This window comes from Ranitomeya variabilis, chromosome 4, assembly GCF_051348905.1.
Source record: "Ranitomeya variabilis isolate aRanVar5 chromosome 4, aRanVar5.hap1, whole genome shotgun sequence".
Lineage (NCBI taxonomy): Eukaryota > Metazoa > Chordata > Amphibia > Anura > Dendrobatidae > Ranitomeya > Ranitomeya variabilis.
Genome location: NC_135235.1, coordinates 469,601,098 through 469,623,244, shown reverse-complemented (window position 1 = coordinate 469,623,244; position 22,147 = coordinate 469,601,098). Strand labels below are relative to the sequence as shown.

Here is a 22,147-nt window from a genome sequence, read left to right as displayed (position 1 = left end):
GGTGGTGGGGGAGAAAGCAATAATGGAGGTGGTGAAGAGGTCAATCATGGGGGGTGGGGGAGAGGGCAATAATGGGATGCGGGGGATTTATAATGGGTTTAAGAACAGGGGGAGGTGGAGGAAGACATTATTATCGATTATTATGTCTAACAGTCCCTTAGTATAAAGTGTACTCACTTATGTATAGCACAGTCCCTTAGCTTTGTCGCCTTAAAAGGAGGGGGGCCCAGGAACATTTCCTGCACAGGGGCCACAAGCAGTCTGTGTCCGCTCCTGTATATATGTATAGATGTATATGTGTGTATAAGGATGGTTATTAGTGTGACTACATATATATAAATGTATACGTGTGTATGTATAGATGTATATGTGTATATAAGGATGGTTATTAGTGTGACTACATATATATAAATGTATACGTGTGTGTATATAGATGTATATGTGTATATAAGGATGGTTATTAGTGTGGCTACATATATATAAATGTATACGTGTGTGTATGTATAGATGTATATGTGTGTATAAGGATGGTTATTAGTGTGACTACATATATATAAATGTATACGTGTGTATGTATAGATGTATATGTGTATATAAGGATGGTTATTAGTGTGACTACATATATATAAATGTATACGTGTGTATATAGATGTATATGTGTATATAAGGATGGTTATTAGTGTGACTACATATATATAAATGTATACGTGTGTGTATGTATAGATGTATATGTGTGTATAAGGATGGTTATTAGTGTGACTACATATATATAAATGTATACGTGTGTATGTATAGATGTATATGTGTATATAAGGATGGTTATTAGTGTGACTACATATATATAAATGTATACGTGTGTATATAGATGTATATGTGTATATAAGGATGGTTATTAGTGTGACTACATATATATAAATGTACACGTGTGTGTGTGTATGTATAGATGTATATGTGTATATAAGGATGGTTATTGGTGTGACTACATATATATAAATGTATACGTGTGTATGTATAGATGTATATGTGTATATAAGGATGGTTATTAGTGTGACTACATATATATAAATGTATACGTGTGTGTATGTATAGATGTATATGTGTATATAAGGATGGTTATTAGTGTGACTACATATATATAAATGTATACGTGTGTGTATGTATAGATGTATATTTGTATATAAGGATGGTTATTGGTGTGACTACATATATATAAATGTATACGTGTGTATATAGATGTATATGTGTATATAAGGATGGTTATTAGTGTGACTACATATATATAAATGTATACGTGTGTATGTATAGATGTATATGTGTATATAAGGATGGTTATTAGTGTGACTACATATATATAAATGTATACGTGTGTGTATATGTATAGATGTATATGTGTATATAAGGATGGTTAATAGTGTGACTGCATATATATAAATGTATACGTGTGTGTATGTATAGATGTATATGTGTATATAAGGATGGTTATTAGTGTGACCACATATATATAAATGTATACGTGTGTGTATATAGATGTATATGTGTATATAAGGATGGTTATTGGTGTGACTACATATATATAAATGTATACGTGTGTGTATATGTATAGATGTATATGTGTATATAAGGATGGTTAATAGTGTGACTGCATATATATAAATGTATATGTGTGTATGTATAGATGTATATGTGTATATAAGGATGGTTATTAGTGTGACTACATATATATAAATGTATACGTGTGTGTATATAGATGTATATGTGTATATAAGGATGGTTAATAGTGTGACTACATTCATATATAAATGTATACGTGTGTGTATAGATGTATATGTGTTTATAAGGATGGTTATTAGTGTGACTACATTCATATATAAATGTATACGTGTGTGTATATAGATGTATATGTGTATATAAGGATGGTTAATAGTGTGACTACATTCATATATAAATGTATACGTGTGTGTATAGATGTATATGTGTTTATAAGGATGGTTATTAGTGTGACTACATTCATATATAAATGTATACGTGTGTGTATATGTATAGATGTATATGTGTATATAAGGATGGTTAATAGTGTGACTACATATATATAAATGTATATGTGTGTATGTATAGATGTATATGTGTATATAAGGATGCTTATTAGTGTGACTACATATATATAAATGTATATGTGTGTATGTATAGATGTATATGTGTATATAAGGATGGTTATTAGTGTGACTACATATATATAAATGTATACGTGTGTATGTATAGATGTATATGTGTTTATAAGGATGGTTATTAGTGTGACTACATATATATAAATGTATACGTGTGTATGTATAGATGTATATGTGTTTATAAGGATGGTTATTAGTGTGACTACATTCATATATACACACTCTCACACACACTCTCACACACACACAAGTTACATAGATATATATAGTATGGATAAATAAGTTTGTACTTTTCAAATCTGAAATTACAACACCAAGAAGGAAAGGTCGTGGAATTATGGAAATCAGCTGTGCTGTACTGTGAGGTTCTGCAGCATCTGAGTCTTTATTGCTCCACAACTCTTGCTCCAAATGCGGACAAGGAATATTAATAAGTGGAGGAAATCTGGTGTCTCTTGATGAGGTATCAGAAATAAGCCTAGACCAATGACTGACAGGCATGGTTATGCCATACGTGGACAGACACCGGTCTCTCTCTCAATAACATCAAGTTCTTCACATTTCCTTTTCACACCAGTGATAGAGTTATTCTGCATTTCGAATCGATGAATTTTCTGGACCCTCAGGTTATTGCTTGCTATTTCAGCCAGTTATGGAACATTGGTTTAAGAAAATATACAAATTCTGGAAGTACTAAGGCATTGCTAAATGGGCCAGAAACATCTGGATTTTTTTAGGGAACTTTGTTGTAGATAGAAGATAATATGTGTGGTATTTAATAACATATCAGATAAACCACTGGATGAAAAGAGTTGTGGCGAAAAAAGATCAATCATGGAGTGACACATTTAGGAAGATTTAGACACAAGCCTTCTTTAAGAGTCACAAAGACGGATTCATTTTCCTTATGGCATTTAAAGCATAATTATTATATGTTCAGAACCATTGATTTTCTAGACAATCAGATGCTATTTTGCTTTTATCCACAAATGATTGTAAACATTGATGTGAAAATATGCATCGATTATAGAGGTGAAATAATTAGCTAAAATCATTAGAGGAAATTAGATGTTCTACCATCATGTATGCATGCCCTAAAGACTAACATACAAGCTGTTAAATTAGTTTTCTGTGGCCTAATGGTTCAGAATTTTTATCACTTTGTCAATTGGTGAGATGGCACATCTCGTTCCTTCCGTATGCATGTTGTGACCCAATTCTTTCAAAGAAAATGGTCCAGAATGGTACCTTTCTTTAGGTGGAGAGAAAAGAAATGGTCTGCGTACTTCAGATGGCGCATATCCAGGAAATGATTTCACCACCTCCACCATGCACGTCAACAACGCAAACACATGCCAAAATGCATTTAAACGCATGCACGTGCAGCAGGTTTTTGTATCATGCGTAAGATGATGCAGAGTAAAACCACAGCATAAGCATGTGTTTGCATACATTTGTGCATGCAGATGACACGCTGCGCAAAAAACGCTAATGTGTACCTAGCCTTAGGAAGTTCTGGACACCACCTATCTACAGATCTAGCCATGAATGAGTGTACATCTTCTCATCAGAATCAAGTTCTCCAAATGAGCCTTCATATTCTTTTTGGGTTTATCAAGGTAGTTATTATGTTTTCTGAACCATTGAATTTTCTGTACCATCAGGCACTCTCTTGGTTTTAACCTATACAATTGGAAATTTGGTGTGAAAAATACACCACTTTTGGAGATGGAATGGCCAGCTGAAGGGGTTGGAGGAGGCTGGATTTTTTTAACATCATGTATGCATGCCCTAAAGACTAACATACAAGTTGTTAAATTATTTTTTTGTGGTCTAATGGTTCAGAATTTTTACAACTTTGTCAATTGGTGAGATGGCAAATCTCGTTCCTTCCGTATGCATGTTGTGACCCAATTCTTTCAAAGAAAATGGTGCAGAATGGTACCTTTCTTCAGGTAGAGAGAAAAGAAATGGTATCCATTGATGAGATATGAGAAGAATGCACTGACCAATGGATGAAAAGAATAGTGTACACAATACTCAAAAGATGGACGGTGGTGCAACATATTTAGAGAGCTCTTGACACTATTTGCACACCTCTTAAAGTATGGCCATTTCTTCAGCAAAATCAAGTTTTTTACATGTGTTCAACTTCTTCACAGCTGTAGAACCGTGATGAGACATCAATGGATAAAACGGACTGTTACAATCCAAAACTGTTGGACTGTGAAAGGACACATTTAAGAAGTTCTGGACACCACTTACTTACAACTCTAGCCATTGAAAGTGGCGAGCACTTCATCAGAATCAAGTTATTCAAACATATCTTTTTGGGTTTACCAATGTAGTTGTTATGTTTTCTGAACCGTTGGATATTAGGTACCATCAGCCACTTTCTTGGTTTTAACCTATACAATAGGAAATATTGGTGTGAAAAATATACCAATTTTGGAGATGGAATGGCCAGCTGAAGGGGTTGGAGGAGGCTGGTATTTTTGACATCATGTATGCATGCCATGAAGACTAACATACATGTTGTTAAATTATTTTTTGGTGGCCTGTTGTTTCAGAATATTTACTCGTTTGACAATTGTTGAGTTGGCTAATCTTTTTTCTTTCGTATTCATGCTGGGCCCTAATTCTTTCAAACAATTCCATCCAGAATGGTACCTCTAGGTGGAAAGAAGAGAAATGAATCATGTCCACTGATGATAAATTAGTAGAACTCACCGAAAGATGGATGGAAAGAATAGTGGCGCAATACTCAAAAATTGGAGTGTGGTGCAACATACAGTATTTGGAGAGCTCTGGACTCTAAGTACTTGCATACAAATCTTAAGGAATGGACATTGCTTTAGAAAGATCAAGTTTTTCAAATATGTGACAACTTCTCTACAGCTGTAAAACTATTATGAGAGAAAGAATGTCTCATCAATAAACACAAGGACTGTGGCACAATCTACAACTGTTGGACTGTGAAGAGATACATTTAGGCTGGTTTCACAGTAGCATATCTGTGCGCAGCGTATGATCCACACAGATCCGCATGCGTCATTCATATCTATCTTTAACCTGGTGTATGCAGGGACATGCGTTTCCATGAGTTCGTATGCGGATGTGTACACATGTTTTGTTTCGCGGTGTGCGGTGATGTCTGGCGACTTTGAGGCATCAAATATTGCGCAATCATGCACTTGTGGATGATTGTGAATGAGTACATGAAAACAATTAATTGCTGTCTATGGGAATACATTGGTACGCAAGGACATGCATACGCATGCGTTCGATACGCATACGTACTTCAGACGGCGCATATCCAGGAAATGATTTCACCACCTCCACCATGCACGTCAACAACGCAAACACATGCCAAAATGCATTTAAACGCATGCACATGCAGCAGGTTTTTTTGTGTCATGCGTAAGATGATGCAGAGTAAAACCACAGCATAAGCATGTGTTTGCATGCATTTGCGCATGCAGATGACACGCTGCGCAAAAAACGCTAATGTGTACCTAGCCTTAGGAAGTTCTGGACACCACCTATCTACAGATCTAGCCATGAATGAGTGTACATCTTCTCATCAGAATCAAGTTCTCCAAATGAGCCTTCATATTCTTTTTGGGTTTATCAAGGTAGTTATTATGTTTTCTGAACCATTGAATTTTCTGCTCCATCAGGCACTTTCTTGGTTTTAACCTATACAATTGGAAATTTGGTGTGAAAAATACACCACTTTTGGAGATGGAATGGCCAGCTGAAGGGGTTGGAGGAGGCTGGATTTTTTTAACATCATGTATGCATGCCCTAAAGACTAACATACAAGTTGTTAAATTATTTTTTTGTGGCCTAATGGTTCAGAATTTTTACAACTTTGTCAATTGGTGAGATGGCAAATCTCGTTCCTTCCGTATGCATGTTGTGACCCAATTCTTTCAAAGAAAATGGTGCAGAATGGTACCTTTCTTCAGGTAGAGAGAAAAGAAATGGTATCCATTGATGAGATATGAGAAGAATGCACTGACCAATGGATGAAAAGAATAGTGTACACAATACACAAAAGATGGACGGTGGTGCAACATATTTAGAGAGTTCTTGACACTATTTGCACACCTCTTAAAGTATGGCCATTTCTTCAGCAAAATCAAGTTTTCTACATATGTGTTCAACTTCTTCACAGCTGTAGAACCATGATGAGACATCAATGGATAAAACAGACTGTCACAATCCACAACTGTTGGACTGTGAAAGGACACATGTAAGAAGTTCTGGACACCACCTACTTACAACTCTAGCCATTGAAAGTGGCGAGCACTTCATCAGAATCAAGTTATTTAAACATATCTTTTTGGGTTTACCAATGTAGTTGTTATGTTTTCTGAATTGTTGGATATTAGGTACCATCAGGTACTTTCCTGTTTTTTAACCTACACAATAGGAAATATTGGTGTGAAAAATATACCAATTTTGGAGATGGAATGGCCAGCTGAAGGGGTTGGAGGAGGCTGGTATTTTTGACATCATGTATGCATGCCATGAAGACTAACACACATGTTGTTAAATTATTTTTTGGTGGCCTGTTGTTTCAGACTATTTACTCGTTTGACTATTGTTGAGTTGGCTAATCTTTTTTCTTTCGTATTCATGCTGGGCCCTAATTCTTTCAAACAATTCCATCCAGAATGGTACCTCTAGGTGGAAAGAAGAGAAATGAATCATGTCCACTGATGATAAATTAGTAGAACTCACCGAAAGATGGATGGAAAGAATAGTGGCGCAATACTCAAAAATTGGAGTGTGGTGCAACATACAGTATTTGGAGAGCTCTGGACTCTAAGTACTTGCATACAAATCTTAAGGAATGGACATTGCTTTAGAAAGATCAAGTTTTTCAAATATGTGACAACTACTCTACAGCTGTAAAACTATTATGAGAGAAAGAATGTCTCATCAATAAACACAAGGACTGTGGCACAATCTACAACTGTTGGACTGTGAAGAGATACATTTAGGCTGGTTTCACATTAGCGTATCTGTGCGCAGCGTATGATCTGTTGAGGGAGGATTTAAATTGATCCTTCACGGTTAACCCAGTGATTTCCAAATTAATATACAAGGTGTTGCCGGCAACTGAAAATGACCAGACGGAGACGTGTGTCTCTGTATGGGGGATCGAGCTGATCTCTAGCCCCCGTTTATTCTGCATGACTATATCACAGTCATAGAAATTACACTTCAACCAATCAGCATAAGAACACGCTCACGGTTCTTAGCCTATAAGAATGCAGGAACAATCTGTGCGTCAATGTCTCGTAGAACAATATACCCTCAGTCTCATATTCTGTCCAAGTTGCAACAATCAAGGTCTCATACCAGCGGTAAAGTTTAGCCTACTAACAAAATTTATATCGAAACAACAAAATGGAGTCGAAAAGCACAAAAATGGAGATTCTTTCTTAATTTCTTCCTTCACATTCCCCCCTAGATAAATTTTGTTAATTAATGTCCAGCATCAGAGATACTATCCCAAGCTCTAAACTCGAGGGGTACTGGTCTTCACATGGCTGGTGCCATGTTACCAGCCATGGCTGTTGCGGCGTACCCGTCCCCCCTGTATACTAGAATTTACGAATAACAATTATTGATAACAGTAGTGGGGATCTTTTGAAGATAGCCATGCGCTTGGCTTCAACATCTTCATCAGATAACTTTGTGAAATCGGTGTAGAGAAGAGCAGAGATAGCAACGCTTTTGGTTTCATCACTAGTTATCCTAGTGCAGAATTTCCTAATACACACAGAAATACACCAAAAAAACAAATTTTAGTATTACATACATGACAAAGATAAAGGTGAATACTGGCAGCCATTTTAAATACAGTTATATCTGCAAGCATAGGAAAAAGTTATTGTTTCACAGTATAAGAGTATAGCAGTACAAAAAGTATATAAGAAAATATATTTTCCCCTTGACAATCCCCCCTAAATACTAAGTTTTTCCCTTAAGAAAGATCCTTCGAGACTGTCCATGTGATGGGAAAAGGGGAGGTGGATTTCTTCATCCAGACACCTCAGAAACTCTCCCCTAGCGAGAGGCCTCCAGGCAGCTGAACCCTTCACTAACCTCACATGGAGTTCTCCCACTGTCCCTAAACTAAATCTCTTAGCATCATCTGAGAATGGGGGGTTCTGTCTACTCTCTTGAGGGGGACATACTTAGGGATCTCCCCTGGATCAGTACCATCGTACTCTGGTGGGTCTACTTCTTGATTGAGGAAGGTGCCAGTCGGAGTTACTTTGGCAATAACCTTTTTGTACAAAGAATAACACAACAGAAAATTATCGATTCAACTATAAGGAGGGCAATTAGTACCAAACAAACTTATTGAAGGAATCCCTTGATCCCACCTAACCAACTGGAGAAGAAAGATGTGTCTACTCCAGCATACATGACACGTCGTCTTATTGTCCTAATTTGTTCAACTTCTTTAGAAACCTTCAGGTCTTTTGGATCTACATTTCGCCATTCAGGTCTGGCTGTCTATATTTCGTCTCGTATGTCTTTGGTCATACCGTCAATGAATGTATTTACCAATACTTTAACATCAAGTGGGTTTATGGGACTGTACTCCATGTCTTCCTATTTCAGCTGTAACCGTCCAAAGTATAGCTCTACACTCTCTCCTTTTGTCACATCTGCAAAAAGATCTTAATTTGTGTCCTAGCACGTCACCTGTTTTTGTGCTCACTAACTACCTAGGCCTGCCCAGGTGCACTTATACGTCCATCATATTATCATTATTTGTTTGTAAAATGAGAGAGGTTGGTTCTCAGGGTCAGCCAATTGTTTTTGCGTAGCTAGCTAGTCAGAGGGCCTCCAGGGATAATACTCCTGTATCTGTCTTACCCTACCTGATGTGGTTGGTTCTCTGGTGGTGGGGGCGACATGACATGCTGATCTACAGCTCCTTCCCAAAAGGATTACTGTCAGCCTACTCCTAAAAGTTAATGTCCCCACTATCCGCCACCCACAATCCTGTGTCAGTTTCTTATATCACTGCATGTGATCTTGTCTGGACAGGATTCAGTGTAATTCTCTTAGGTCGGGTTGCAGCACGGGTCATACAAGTGTTAGGGCCCAAATCCTCAACTATACCCTGGAAGGCATCACAGCTATAATTGACAAATCTTTGTTCACTGTAATATATATATTTGATCCATTCAACATTTTTATTAATCTGCATCTGTGGTACTATAGAAGCAAAGCCGGCATAAATCTGGTTCTGGGCTTTAAACTGGTCAGGCACCCCCCTTGGCACTCCAATGGCATCAATATATACTAGTGGATCTTCTTCATAACTCATGTGGAGCTGATCAAGGCTTCTCCTCTTTCTGGTAGGTTCATCAGGTATCTTTGGTGTATATATATTGTGTATGTTTAATTAGCAAATCAGTATCTAGAGAACTGTTCTCTTTGCAGAAACTTGTCTTGAAGATCCCTACTGGTGTACCTGTGGTGTCGTGGGAATTATAGCAGGTGTAATTGTCAGCTAATACGATTACTTCTCCTGGGACCTTTAGTTTGGGTTTCTTATGAATCAGTGGGACGTAATCTGGGCAATCAGTGGACTTCAAACCTTTCAACAAATTCATGACACAGGCAGTGGTGTTGTCATGAGGAAAAAGCAATGCATGTGTGTATAGGTGTGTATTCGCAGCAGCACAAGCAATACATCCTACAAAGATATTCTGGACTCTTACATTGTATCTCACCCATTCTAACCATAGGTTTTTCCTTGGGGCTGTTTGTGTTTCTATGGAGAAAACCTCTTGCCAACTGAGACCTGGAATGGGGATCAATTCATTGACTACATTTTGCAAACGCTCACCTGGGCCTAAATTCCCATGGTATCCACTACTAAATACATAATTATAATGCCTTCCCAGTACAAATGTCTGCAGATCAGCAGATTGGGGATTTTCAAGATTTAGGAGGAGGGGGTAACAACTTTTACCCCATTTACAGCACCTAAGTGGTTGCAGAAGGGCTGTTAGATGCATTCTCTCACGGAGACTCCTACCCGTCCCATCTTTGGGAACATGGCTTCACTAGATTTATATCCCCAATCATCTCCCGTATTCCAGGCAGCATCTGACCGATAATAATAGTTATTGTTGTCATTTCTGGTAACACACATATAAAACTGGATGATCCCCTCTACCACCCGTTCAGTCTCGAGGCATTTGACTACATCACAGAAATCAAATCGCCAGATATTTGCCGGGGCTGTCCGGTTTCCCCAGAGAATAGTGGGGCCAGAATTCTTATTTACAATAGGGGCCGAAGAGGTAGGGGCGAGGATGGCCCTCAGTTCCAGGATCAAAAACAACAGTCTCTTATACAGTGTGAGTCGTGGATCCAGGTGCTCTTTCCTTCAAGTTTTACTGCAGTGGGGGTGACCAGGATCACCGTGTGGGGTCCTTCAAATCTCGGCTGGAGACAATCTCTGCGCACAAACTTTTTCACATACACCAGGTCTCCTGGCACAAAGGGATGGTGTCCAGGAACCTTGTCTGGGTCTGGAAGAGAACTGAAGACAGTTAAATGCACTTTGGCAAGGTGTCCATATAAGGCCTGCACATAGCTAGTCAAGTCCTGGTACTTGAGCTGCAACTGTTGTGGAAAGAAACATTCAAAATTGGGGCCCCTGCCAAACAGAATCTCATACGGTGACAGTCCTGTCTTCCTGTTTGGGGTATATCTTACTGAAAACAAAGCTAGAGGAAGGCATTCTGTCCATGGTTTACCAGTCTGTCATTGCCTTCTGGATTTTAAGCTTAAAAGTTCCATTTAGTCTCTCCACTCTTCCACTGCTCTGTGGATGGTATGGAGTATGCAATGCTTGACTTACCCCCAGTGCTGCCATTACCTCTGACATGATCTCTCCAGTAAAATGGGAACTCCGATCGCTCTCAATGACTTCAGGAACTCCATACCTGCATATGATCTCAGCCATCAGTGTCTTCGCCGTTGTCTTAGCCGTAGCTTTGGCAACTGGGTAGGCTTCTGGCCAACCTGAAAATAAATCAATGCAGACCAACACATACTCATACGTCCCTACCCTGGGTAACTGAATATAATCATTCTGCAGTCTCTGGAATTGGTTAAAGGGCCGGGGAGTGTGTTTGGATGGGGTTTTCACTGTCCTACCCTGATTATGTGTGGCACATATCATGCAGCTCTGTACCTGCCTTTCTGCGCAGGTGGAAAACCCGGGGGCAATCCATTGTTTCTGTAGGGTGTCACACATGGCCGTCTTCGAGTGGTGCACATTCCCGTGCAGAACCTGTGCCATCATTGGGTACAGTACCTGTGGTAGGCAGACCTTTTCACCCCTCCCCCATAGTCCGGTAACGGTATCAGAGCAAGCCCCTATCTTTTGCCACCTATTTTTCTCCTCCTTACTTGCCTGTTCTTGTAACCGGGCTAAGATGTCTTTCAACACAAGTGGAGATGGTGGGGTGTCTAGGTGATGTACTTGAGAGGCTACAGGAGTGCTTGCTGCTTTCTTCGCAGCCTGGTCTACCAGTGCTTACCCTTTTGTCCGTCCATCAGTGCCTTTGGTATGTGCCTTTACCTTTATGATGCCTGCTTGGGTGGGAATCTGTAGTGCATTCATAAGTTGCTGGACTGCCTCAGCACGTTTAAAGGGGTGGCCATTTGCTGTCAGGAAAGCCCTGGCTCTCCAGATAGGCCCATAACCGTGTATAATGCCAAAAGCATACCTGGAATCAGTGTAGATATTTACAGTCTTACCTTCTGCTAGTTTGCTTGTGCAGACATATGAGCTGGCATTAACTCTGCCTTGATTACCTCATGTTCTGAGACCACAGCATATCCGGTACAGAAGCGTCCTTGGTCATCTGGGTGACGGGATCCATCTACAAAAAGCTCAAAATCAGCATTAGAATAGGCACACTAGAGACCAGCCGTTTCCTGAGACATCAATTCTAGACAATCATATGGTTTGGAAACCTAATCTTGTTCCTCTGGATCCATTCTAGAAAGAAAAAGAAAAAGAAAGTGTCCTTGCTCATGTCACCTACTCCTCCCCCCTTTGGATCCAGGGGAACTAGAAGAAGAGTAACGGGGTTTAGGACAGCGCACCTTTTCAAAGTCACATTAGTAGGCATGAGAATAGCACACCAAAGTCGCAGCTGTCCAGCCATGGACATGTGGCTAGATTATACTTGGTTAGGGATACTATATACATCGTGTGGGGTATGGACCATCAGTGGGTAATTTGATTGAGTCCATGAGGGTTTTAACAGCTTCAGCATTCTTCACTGGAGTCCCGGCGGTGGTAATAAACCCTCGATTGGCCCATAGGGCTCCTAAATCATGAGCAATACCAAATGCATACTGTGAGTCCGTGTATATATTAGCCCGCCTGTCTTTGGCCAGAACACATGCAGTAGGCAGAGCCTGAAGTTCTACTTCTTGTGCTGACAGTGAGGGAGGGAGTGCAGCTGCGTGCACTACAGTATCTTCCGTAGTAACAGCGTATCTGGTGTGGAATCTGCCAAATCATCAGCATATCTTGAACCGTCTTTCAGGGCATTGTAGAAAGGTTGCATTATACGGGATGCGTCCGGTATCCACTGACGACAATAAGTACATAGTCCAAGAAAACGCTGGAGTTCAGTCTCATCTTTTGGTAAAGGAAGGGAGCTGACGGCTATTTTTCTTTCTTTTGTGAGGTGTCTGGCACCCTGAAGGAGACAGTGACCCAAAAATATCACTTGACCAAGGCAGAACCGAAATTTCGAGGCCGAAACCCGACAGTTCAGATCTGCCAGATACTTGAGAAAACTAACAGTGGCAACAATGGTTTCCTGCTCTGTCCGTCCACACAACAAAAGATCAGCCACATACTGAAGCAGCGTGACATAGGGGTGTTCTAACTGCCAGGGTAAAAGACACTCTCCCATATTTTTTGCAAACTGATTGGGACTATTTTGGACCCCTTGTGGCATAGCTGTCCGCGTCAATTGTCATCCCTGATAAGTGAATGCAAACAGAAACTGGCAATCTGGGTGTAATGGAATGCTGAAGAAGACATTGGCAAGGTCAATAACTGTGAACCAAGCAGCATCCTGAGATATCTGGGACAAAAGAGTATGTGGCTTAGGCACCACCGGAGTTTCTGGAACAGTAACCGCATTAAATACCTGTAGACCTTGTACCAGCCGGTACACAGGGGGTTGGCCGGGTGGGGTGTTTTTCTTAACGGGAAACAAGGGTGTGTTACATGGGGAAACACAGGGTATCAGGGCACCATTATCGAATAACATTTATATTTGCCCCTTGAGACACTGCTCCTGATCATATTTCAAAGGGTATTGATGGACTTTAGAAAAAGGGGCACCAGGTTTGAGAAACACTTTTACTGGTTCTACAGGCATTATTGGGGGAGAATCTGGGTCTATCAGGACCATCATAACTGTGGGAAGGGCATGTAGGATACAGATCTCATTATATTCATCTGCATAGGAGTTATATAACGCAAGAACCATCTGACCATCATCTTGGAATTGTATTCTGGAGCGGAACTGTGATAATAAATCTGCCCCCAGTAAATTTACCGGACATGAGGGAGAGATTACGAACTGAGCAGTAACTTCAGGGAAAGGTCCCACAGGGATAGGTTTTATAAGAGTATATTTATTGGGTCTGTCATCTACTCTAATTAAAACAAGCTCTTGATCTGAGAATTGACATGGGGCTGGGGAGGGACCTTATCATCAAGCAGGGAGACCCCCTGTTCCAGATCATCATTTTTAATTGTTTGTCTTTCTGACACATTATTCTCAAACGCTTTCTCAATACCTTCCTGCACCACAAAACATCCAGACTTTATCATAGGAGTAGACAGCTTTCATTTTTCAACGTAGCAAAAAACAATCAGAATTCATTTTCTCTGTTGATCCTCAATTTGCTATATATCAACCACTCAACTTGCTTTTACCAATCACTTACAAATTTCCTTCTAAAACTAGACACTAGATTTCACTTTTAAATTCCAGATTATAATATTTCTTTATACTTAAAAACAATGTTGTCGCTTTAAACAAAACACAAAATTATCAGCGCGTAATCTACACCAAGAAAACACAGAGACTCAAGAGCGCAGCTACGAGCGCGCGCCCCCTCCCTTTTCAGAAAGAGATAAGAAAAAAAATCCTCAGCACAGAAGAAAGCCATAACGCAGCTGTTCAACTCCCCCCGCCCATCGGATATTCCAAAGACAAACACAAACGAAATACAGTAATTCTTAGACTTAATTAATTTCTACAAAATCTTCATCTCACAATTCACATACCAGAACACCTTAGAAAAACCTATAATTGAGAATATTTTCCCCGTCTTTGGGCAAACAATATCAGATTCATAATACAACTTCAAAGACTTCTTTTCCTTCCACAAAAACGGATTCTCCTTTAGAGCTAAATATCCTTCTTAGTTGTGCATAATACCGACGGCCTTACGGTTTTATTCCACTGGGTCTCTCTCTGTCCCCCGCTGGGACAACCCAAAAACGCGGTACTCAGTGAAAGGAGGAGGGCGTCTTAGACTTAACCCTCCGGACACCCCTGGAAATATTTAAATCAATATATTCCTGAGTTACGCATCCTACCCAATCTTCGATCACCTCACCGCGCCTGATTCTAACAGTGATCAGGAATTCAGGATATTTTGACAATAAAGAGAATTACATCACTGGTCAATCCGGGGTGTCCGTCCCTTATGAGGTACGGTTCGAGCACTGGGCTTCCAACGGAACTACACCTCTATATGATTCCACCCAAAAATCATCCCACCTCCGGGGACAAACCTCAGATCCTCTTTGCAGCAACAAACACAGGAAAACCACACCAAACGGTCAGTCTGGACAGTATAACTGCCAACTTACCGTGGTTGTGGGGGATGATCAGTCCCAATTTTCCAGTGCCTGCGTCCGGTCCGAGGGTCCTTTGTCTTGTTGTCCACCGGGGGGGCAGAGGCGTTCCTGCTTAGAGCCCCACGTTCAAGGGCGCCAACTGTTGAGGGAGGATTTAAATTGATCCTTCACGGTTAACCCAGTGATTTCCAAATTAATATACAAGGTGTTGCCGGCAACTGAAAATGACCAGACGGAGACGTGTGTCTCTGTATGGGGGATCGAGCTGATCTCTAGCCCCCGTTTATTCTGCATGACTATATCACAGTCATAGAAATTACACTTCAACCAATCAGCATAAGAACACGCTCACGGTTCTTAGCCTATAAGAATGCAGGAACAATCTGTGCGTCAATGTCTCGTAGAACAATATACCCTCAGTCTCATATTCTGTCCAAGTTGCAACAATCAAGGTCTCATACCAGCGGTAAAGTTTAGCCTACTAACAAAATGTATATCGAAACAACAAAATGGAGTCGAAAAGCACAAAAATGGAGATTCTTTCTTAATTTCTTCCTTCACAGATCCACACAGATGCGCATGCGTCATTCATATATATCTTTAACCTGGTGTATGCAGGGACATGCGTTTCCATGAGTTCACATGCGGATGTGTACACATGTTTTGTTTCGCGGTGTGCGGTGATGTCCCGCGACTTTGAGGCATCAAATATTGAGCAATCATGCACTTGTGGATGATTGCAAATGAGTACGTGAAAACAATGCATTACTGTCTATGGGAATGCATTGGTACGCAAGGACATGTGTCATGATCTCAATGGCAAGAGAACATAGCATCAGCATATATAGGAACTAGCTCTTGGAAGATGGGAACTGAGCTGACCATGAACTAAACCTAACGCACAACTAGCAGTGGCCGGGTAGCATGCCTACGTTGATTCTAGATGCCCAGCACCAGCCGGAGGACTAAATAAAGCTAGCAGAGGAAAATATTAGTCCTAGCTCACCTCTAGAGAAATACCCCGAAAGGAGACAGAGGCCCCCCACATGTATTGGCGGTGAATTAAGATGAAATAACAAACGTAGTATGAAAATAGGTTTAGCAAATTTGAGGTCCACTTACTACATAGCAGAAGACAGAAAGGACACTTTCATGGTCAGCTGAAAACCCTATCAAAACACCATCCAGAAATTACTTTAAGACTCTGGCATTAACTCATAACACCAGAGTGGCAATTCCTGTTCACAAGAGCTTTCCAGACACAGTAACGAAACTACAGCTGTGAACTGGAACAAAATGCAAAAACAAACATGGACAAGAGTCCAACTTATCTAGTAGTTGTCTAGGAGCAGGAACAAGCACAGAGAGGCTTCTGATAACATTGTTGACCGGCAAGCAACTAACAGAGCAGCAAGGTTATATAGCGACTCCCACATCTTGATGGGAACAGGTGAACAGAGAAGATGAAGACACCAGTTCAATTCCACCAGTAGCCACCGGGGGAGCCCAGAATCCAAATTCACAACAGTACCCCCCCTCAAGGAGGGGGCACCGAACCCTCACCAGAACCACCAGGGCGATCAGGATGGGCCCTATGAAAGGCACGAACCAGATCAGAGGCATGAACATCAGATGCATTCACCCAAGAATTATCCTCCTGGCCGTATCCCTTCCACTTGACCAGATACTGGAGTCTCCGTCTGGAAACACGAGAGTCTAAGATTTTCTCCACAACGTACTCCAACTCACCCTCAACCAACACCGGAGCAGGAGGCTCAACGGAAGGCACAACCGGTACCTCATACCTGCGCAATAATGACCGATGAAAAACGTTATGAATAGAAAAGGATGCAGGGAGGTCCAAACGGAAGGAAACAGGGTTAAGAATCTCCAATATCTTATACGGGCCGATGAACCGAGGCTTAAACTTAGGAGAAGAGACCCTCATAGGGACAAAACGAGAAGACAACCACACCAAATCCCCAACACAAAGCCGAGGACCAACACGACGGTGGCGGTTGGCAAAAAGCTGAGTCTTCTCCTGGGACAACCTCAAATTGTCCACCACCTGCCCCCAGATCTGATGCAATCTCTCCACCACAGCATCCACTCCAGGACAATCCGAAGATTCCACCTGACCAGAGGAAAATCGAGGATGAAACCCCGAATTACAGAAAAACGGGGACACCAAAGTGGCAGAGCTGGCCCGATTATTGAGAGCGAACTCCGCCAATGGCAAAAAAGCAACCCAATCATCCTGGTCAGCAGACACAAAACACCTCAGATATGTCTCCAGGGTCTGATTAGTCCGCTCGGTCTGGCCATTCGTCTGAGGATGGAAAGCGGACGAAAAAGATAAATCTATGCCCATCCTAGCACAGAATGCCCGCCAAAATCTAGACACGAATTGGGTCCCTCTGTCAGAAATGATATTCTCAGGAATACCATGCAAACGAACAACATTTTGAAAAAACAGAGGAACCAACTCGGAAGAAGAAGGCAACTTGGGCAGAGGAACCAAATGGACCATCTTAGAGAAACGGTCACACACCACCCAGATGACAGACATCTTCTGAGAAACAGGCAGATCTGAAATAAAATCCATCGAGATGTGCGTCCAAGGCCTCTTAGGAATAGGCAAGGGCAACAATAATCCACTAGCCCGAGAACAACAAGGCTTGGCCCGAGCACAAACGTCACAAGACTGCACAAAGCCTCGCACATCTCGTGACAGGGAAGGCCACCAGAAGGACCTTGCCACCAAATCCCTGGTACCAAAAATGCCAGGATGACCTGCCAACGCAGAAGAATGAACCTCAGAGATGACTCTACTGGTCCAATCATCAGGAACAAACAGTTTATCAGGTGGGCAACGATCCGGTCTATCCGCCTGAAACTCCTGCAAGGCCCGCCGCAGGTCTGGAGAAACGGCTGACAATACCACTCCATCCTTAAGGATACCTGTGGGCTCAGAGTTACCAGGCGAGTCAGGCTCAAAACTCCTAGAAAGGGCATCCGCCTTAACATTCTTAGAACCCGGTAGGTATGACACCACAAAATTAAACCGAGAGAAAAATAATGACCAGCGCGCCTGCCTAGGATTCAGGCGCCTGGCGGTCTCAAGATAAATCAAATTTTTGTGGTCAGTCAATACCACCACCTGATGTCTGGCCCCCTCAAGCCAATGGCGCCACTCCTCAAAAGCCCACTTCATGGCCAAAAGCTCCCGATTCCCAACATCATAATTCCGCTCAGCGGGCGAAAATTTACGGGAAAAGAAGGCACAAGGCCTCATCACGGAGCAGTCAGAACTTTTCTGCGACAACACTGCCCCAGCTCCGATCTCAGAAGCGTCGACCTCAACCTGAAAAGGTAGAGCAACATCAGGCTGACGCAACACAGGGGCAGAGGAAAAACGGCGCTTAAGCTCCCGAAAGGCCTCCACAGCATCAGGGGACCAATCAGCAACATCAGCACCCTTCTTAGTCAAATCGGTCAATGGCTTAGCAATATCCGAAAAACCAGCAATAAATCGACGATAAAAGTTAGCAAAGCCCAAAAATTTCTGAAGACTCTTAAGAGAAGAGGGCTGCGTCCAATCACAAATAGCTTGAACCTTGACAGGATCCATTTCAATGGAAGAGGGAGAAAAAATATATCCCAAAAAGGAAATCCTCTGTACCCCAAAAACACACTTAGAACCCTTCACACACAAAGAATTAGACCGCAAAACCTGAAAAACCCTCCTGACTTGCTGGACATGAGAGTCCCAGTCATCCGAAAAAATCAGAATATCATCCAGATACACAATCATAAATTTATCCAAATAATCGCGAAAAATATCATGCATAAAGGACTGGAAAACTGACGGAGCATTTGAAAGACCAAAAGGCATCACTAAATACTCAAAGTGGCCCTCGGGCGTATTAAATGCGGTTTTCCACTCATCCCCCTGCCTGATTCGCACCAAATTATACGCCCCACGAAGGTCAATCTTAGAGAACCACTTGGCCCCCTTTATGCGAGCAAACAAATCAGTCAGCAACGGCAATGGGTATTGATATTTAACAGTGATTTTATTCAAAAGCCGATAATCGATACATGGTCTCAAAGAGCCGTCTTTTTTTGACACAAAGAAAAAACCGGCTCCTAAGGGAGATGACGATGGACGAATATGTCCCTTTTCCAAGGACTCCTTTATATATTCTCGCATAGCAGCATGTTCAGGCACAGACAGATTAAATAAACGACCCTTTGGGTATTTACTACCCGGGATTAAATCTATGGCACAATCGCACTCTCGGTGCGGAGGTAACGAACCAAGCTTGGATTCTTCAAAGACATCACGATAGTCAGACAGGAACTCAGGAATTTCAGAGGGAATAGATGATGAAATGGAAACCACAGGTACATCCCCATGAGCCCCCTTACATCCCCAGCTCAACACAGACATAGCTCTCCAGTCGAGGACTGGGTTGTGAGATTGCAGCCAAGGCAATCCTAACACCAAATCATCATGTAGATTATACAGCACCAGAAAGCGAATAATCTCCTGGTGATCCGGATTAATACGCATAGTTACTTGTGTCCAGTATTGTGGTTTATTATTAGCCAATGGGGTGGAGTCAATCCCCTTCAGAGGAATAGGAGTCTCCAAAGGCTCTAAATCATACCCACAGCGTTTGGCAAAGGACCAATCCATAAGACTCAAAGCGGCGCCAGAGTCGACATAGGCGTCCGTGGTAATAGATGACAAAGAGCAAATCAGGGTCACAGATAGAATAAACTTAGACGGTAAGGTGCAAATGGAAACAGATTTATCAAGCTTTTTAGTGCGCTTAGAGCATGCTGATATAACATGAGTAGAATAACCACAATAGAAACACAACCCATTTTTCCGTCTAAAATTCTGCCGCTCGCTTCAGGACAGAATTCTATCACACTGCATACTCTCTGGCGACTTCTCAGTGGACACCGCCAGATGGTGCACTGGTTTGCGCTCCCGCAAACGCCTATCGATCTGAATAGCCATTGTCATGGACTCATTCAGACCCGCAGGCACAGGGAACCCCACCATAACATCCTTAATGGCATCAGAGAGACCCTCTCTGAAAGTCGCCGCCAGGGCGCACTCATTCCACTGAGTAAGCACAGACCATTTACGGAATCTTTGGCAGTAAATTTCCGCTTCATCTTGCCCCTGAGATAGGGACATCAAAGTTTTTTCTGCCTGAAGCTCCAAATGAGGTTCGTCATAAAGCAACCCCAAGGCCAGAAAAAACGCATCCACATTGAGCAACGCAGGATCCCCTGGTGTCAATGAAAAAGCCCAGTCTTGAGGGTCGCCCCGGAGCAAGGAAATCACAATCCTGACCTGCTGTGCAGGGTCTCCGGCAGAGCGAAATTTCAGGGACAAAAATAATTTGCAATTATTTCGAAAATTCTGAAACCCAGATCTATTCCCCGAGAAAAATTCCGGCAAAGGAATTCTCGGCTCAGATACAGGTGCATGACAAACAAAGTCTTGCAAATTTTGTACCTTCGTGGCGAGATTATTCAAACCTGCAGTTACACTCTGAAGATCCATTACAAACAGGTGGACACAGAGCCATTCAAGGATTAAGAGGAGGAAAGAAGCAGCAGGCTGCAATTATGGCTAGGCAGCACACTCTGAGTAAGAGAGAGGAAAAAAAAAAAAAAAAAGGTTCCTCAGACTTCTTTTCCTCCTACTTCAGCCAATACAATTAACACTTTGTTGGCCGGTCAAACTGTCATGATCTCAATGGCAAGAGAACATAGCATCAGCATATATAGGAACTAGCTCTTGGAAGATGGGAACTGAGCTGACCATGAACTAAACCTAACGCACAACTAGCAGTGGCCGGGTAGCATGCCTACGTTGATTCTAGATGCCCAGCACCAGCCGGAGGACTAAATAAAGCTAGCAGAGGAAAATATTAGTCCTAGCTCACCTCTAGAGAAATACCCCGAAAGGAGACAGAGGCCCCCCACATGTATTGGCGGTGAATTAAGATGAAATAACAAACGTAGTATGAAAATAGGTTTAGCAAATTTGAGGTCCACTTACTACATAGCAGAAGACAGAAAGGACACTTTCATGGTCAGCTGAAAACCCTATCAAAACACCATCCAGAAATTACTTTAAGACTCTGGCATTAACTCATAACACCAGAGTGGCAATTCCTGTTCACAAGAGCTTTCCAGACACAGTAACGAAACTACAGCTGTGAACTGGAACAAAATGCAAAAACAAACATGGACAAGAGTCCAACTTATCTAGTAGTTGTCTAGGAGCAGGAACAAGCACAGAGAGGCTTCTGATAACATTGTTGACCGGCAAGCAACTAACAGAGCAGCAAGGTTATATAGCGACTCCCACATCTTGATGGGAACAGGTGAACAGAGAAGATGAAGACACCAGTTCAATTCCACCAGTAGCCACCGGGGGAGCCCAGAATCCAAATTCACAACAGACATGCATACGCATGCGTTCGATACGCATACGTACTTCAGACGGCGCATATCCAGGAAATGATTTCACCACCTCCACCATGCACGTCAACAACGCAAACACATGCCAAAATGCATTTAAACGCATGCACGTGCAGCAGGTTTTTTTGTGTCATGCGTAAGATGCTGAGTAAAACCACAGCATAAGCATGTGTTTGCATGCATTTGCGCATGCAGATGACACGCTGCGCAAAAAACGCTAATGTGTACCTAGCCTTAGGAAGTTCTGGACACCACCTATCTACAGATCTAGCCATGAATGAGTGTACATCTTCTCATCAGAATCAAGTTCTCCAAATGAGCCTTCATATTCTTTTTGGGTTTATCAAGGTAGTTATTATGTTTTCTGAACCATTGAATTTTCTGCTCCATCAGGCACTTTCTTGGTTTTAACCTATACAATTGGAAATTTGGTGTGAAAAATACACCACTTTTGGAGATGGAATGGCCAGCTGAAGGGGTTGGAGGAGGCTGGATTTTTTTAACATCA

General features: G+C 41.8%; 1 long non-coding RNA gene across 1 annotated transcript; it reads right to left on the bottom strand.

The window, feature by feature from the left end:
- Positions 1 to 7,322: 7,322 nt before the first annotated feature.
- Positions 7,323 to 15,657, bottom strand: LOC143765266 (uncharacterized). The gene is made up of 2 exons (XR_013213352.1): positions 15,139 to 15,657; positions 7,323 to 10,744 (listed from the first exon to the last, which is right to left on the bottom strand). It is a non-coding gene; the product is annotated as an uncharacterized LOC143765266 (long non-coding RNA).
- Positions 15,658 to 22,147: the final 6,490 nt, after the last annotated feature.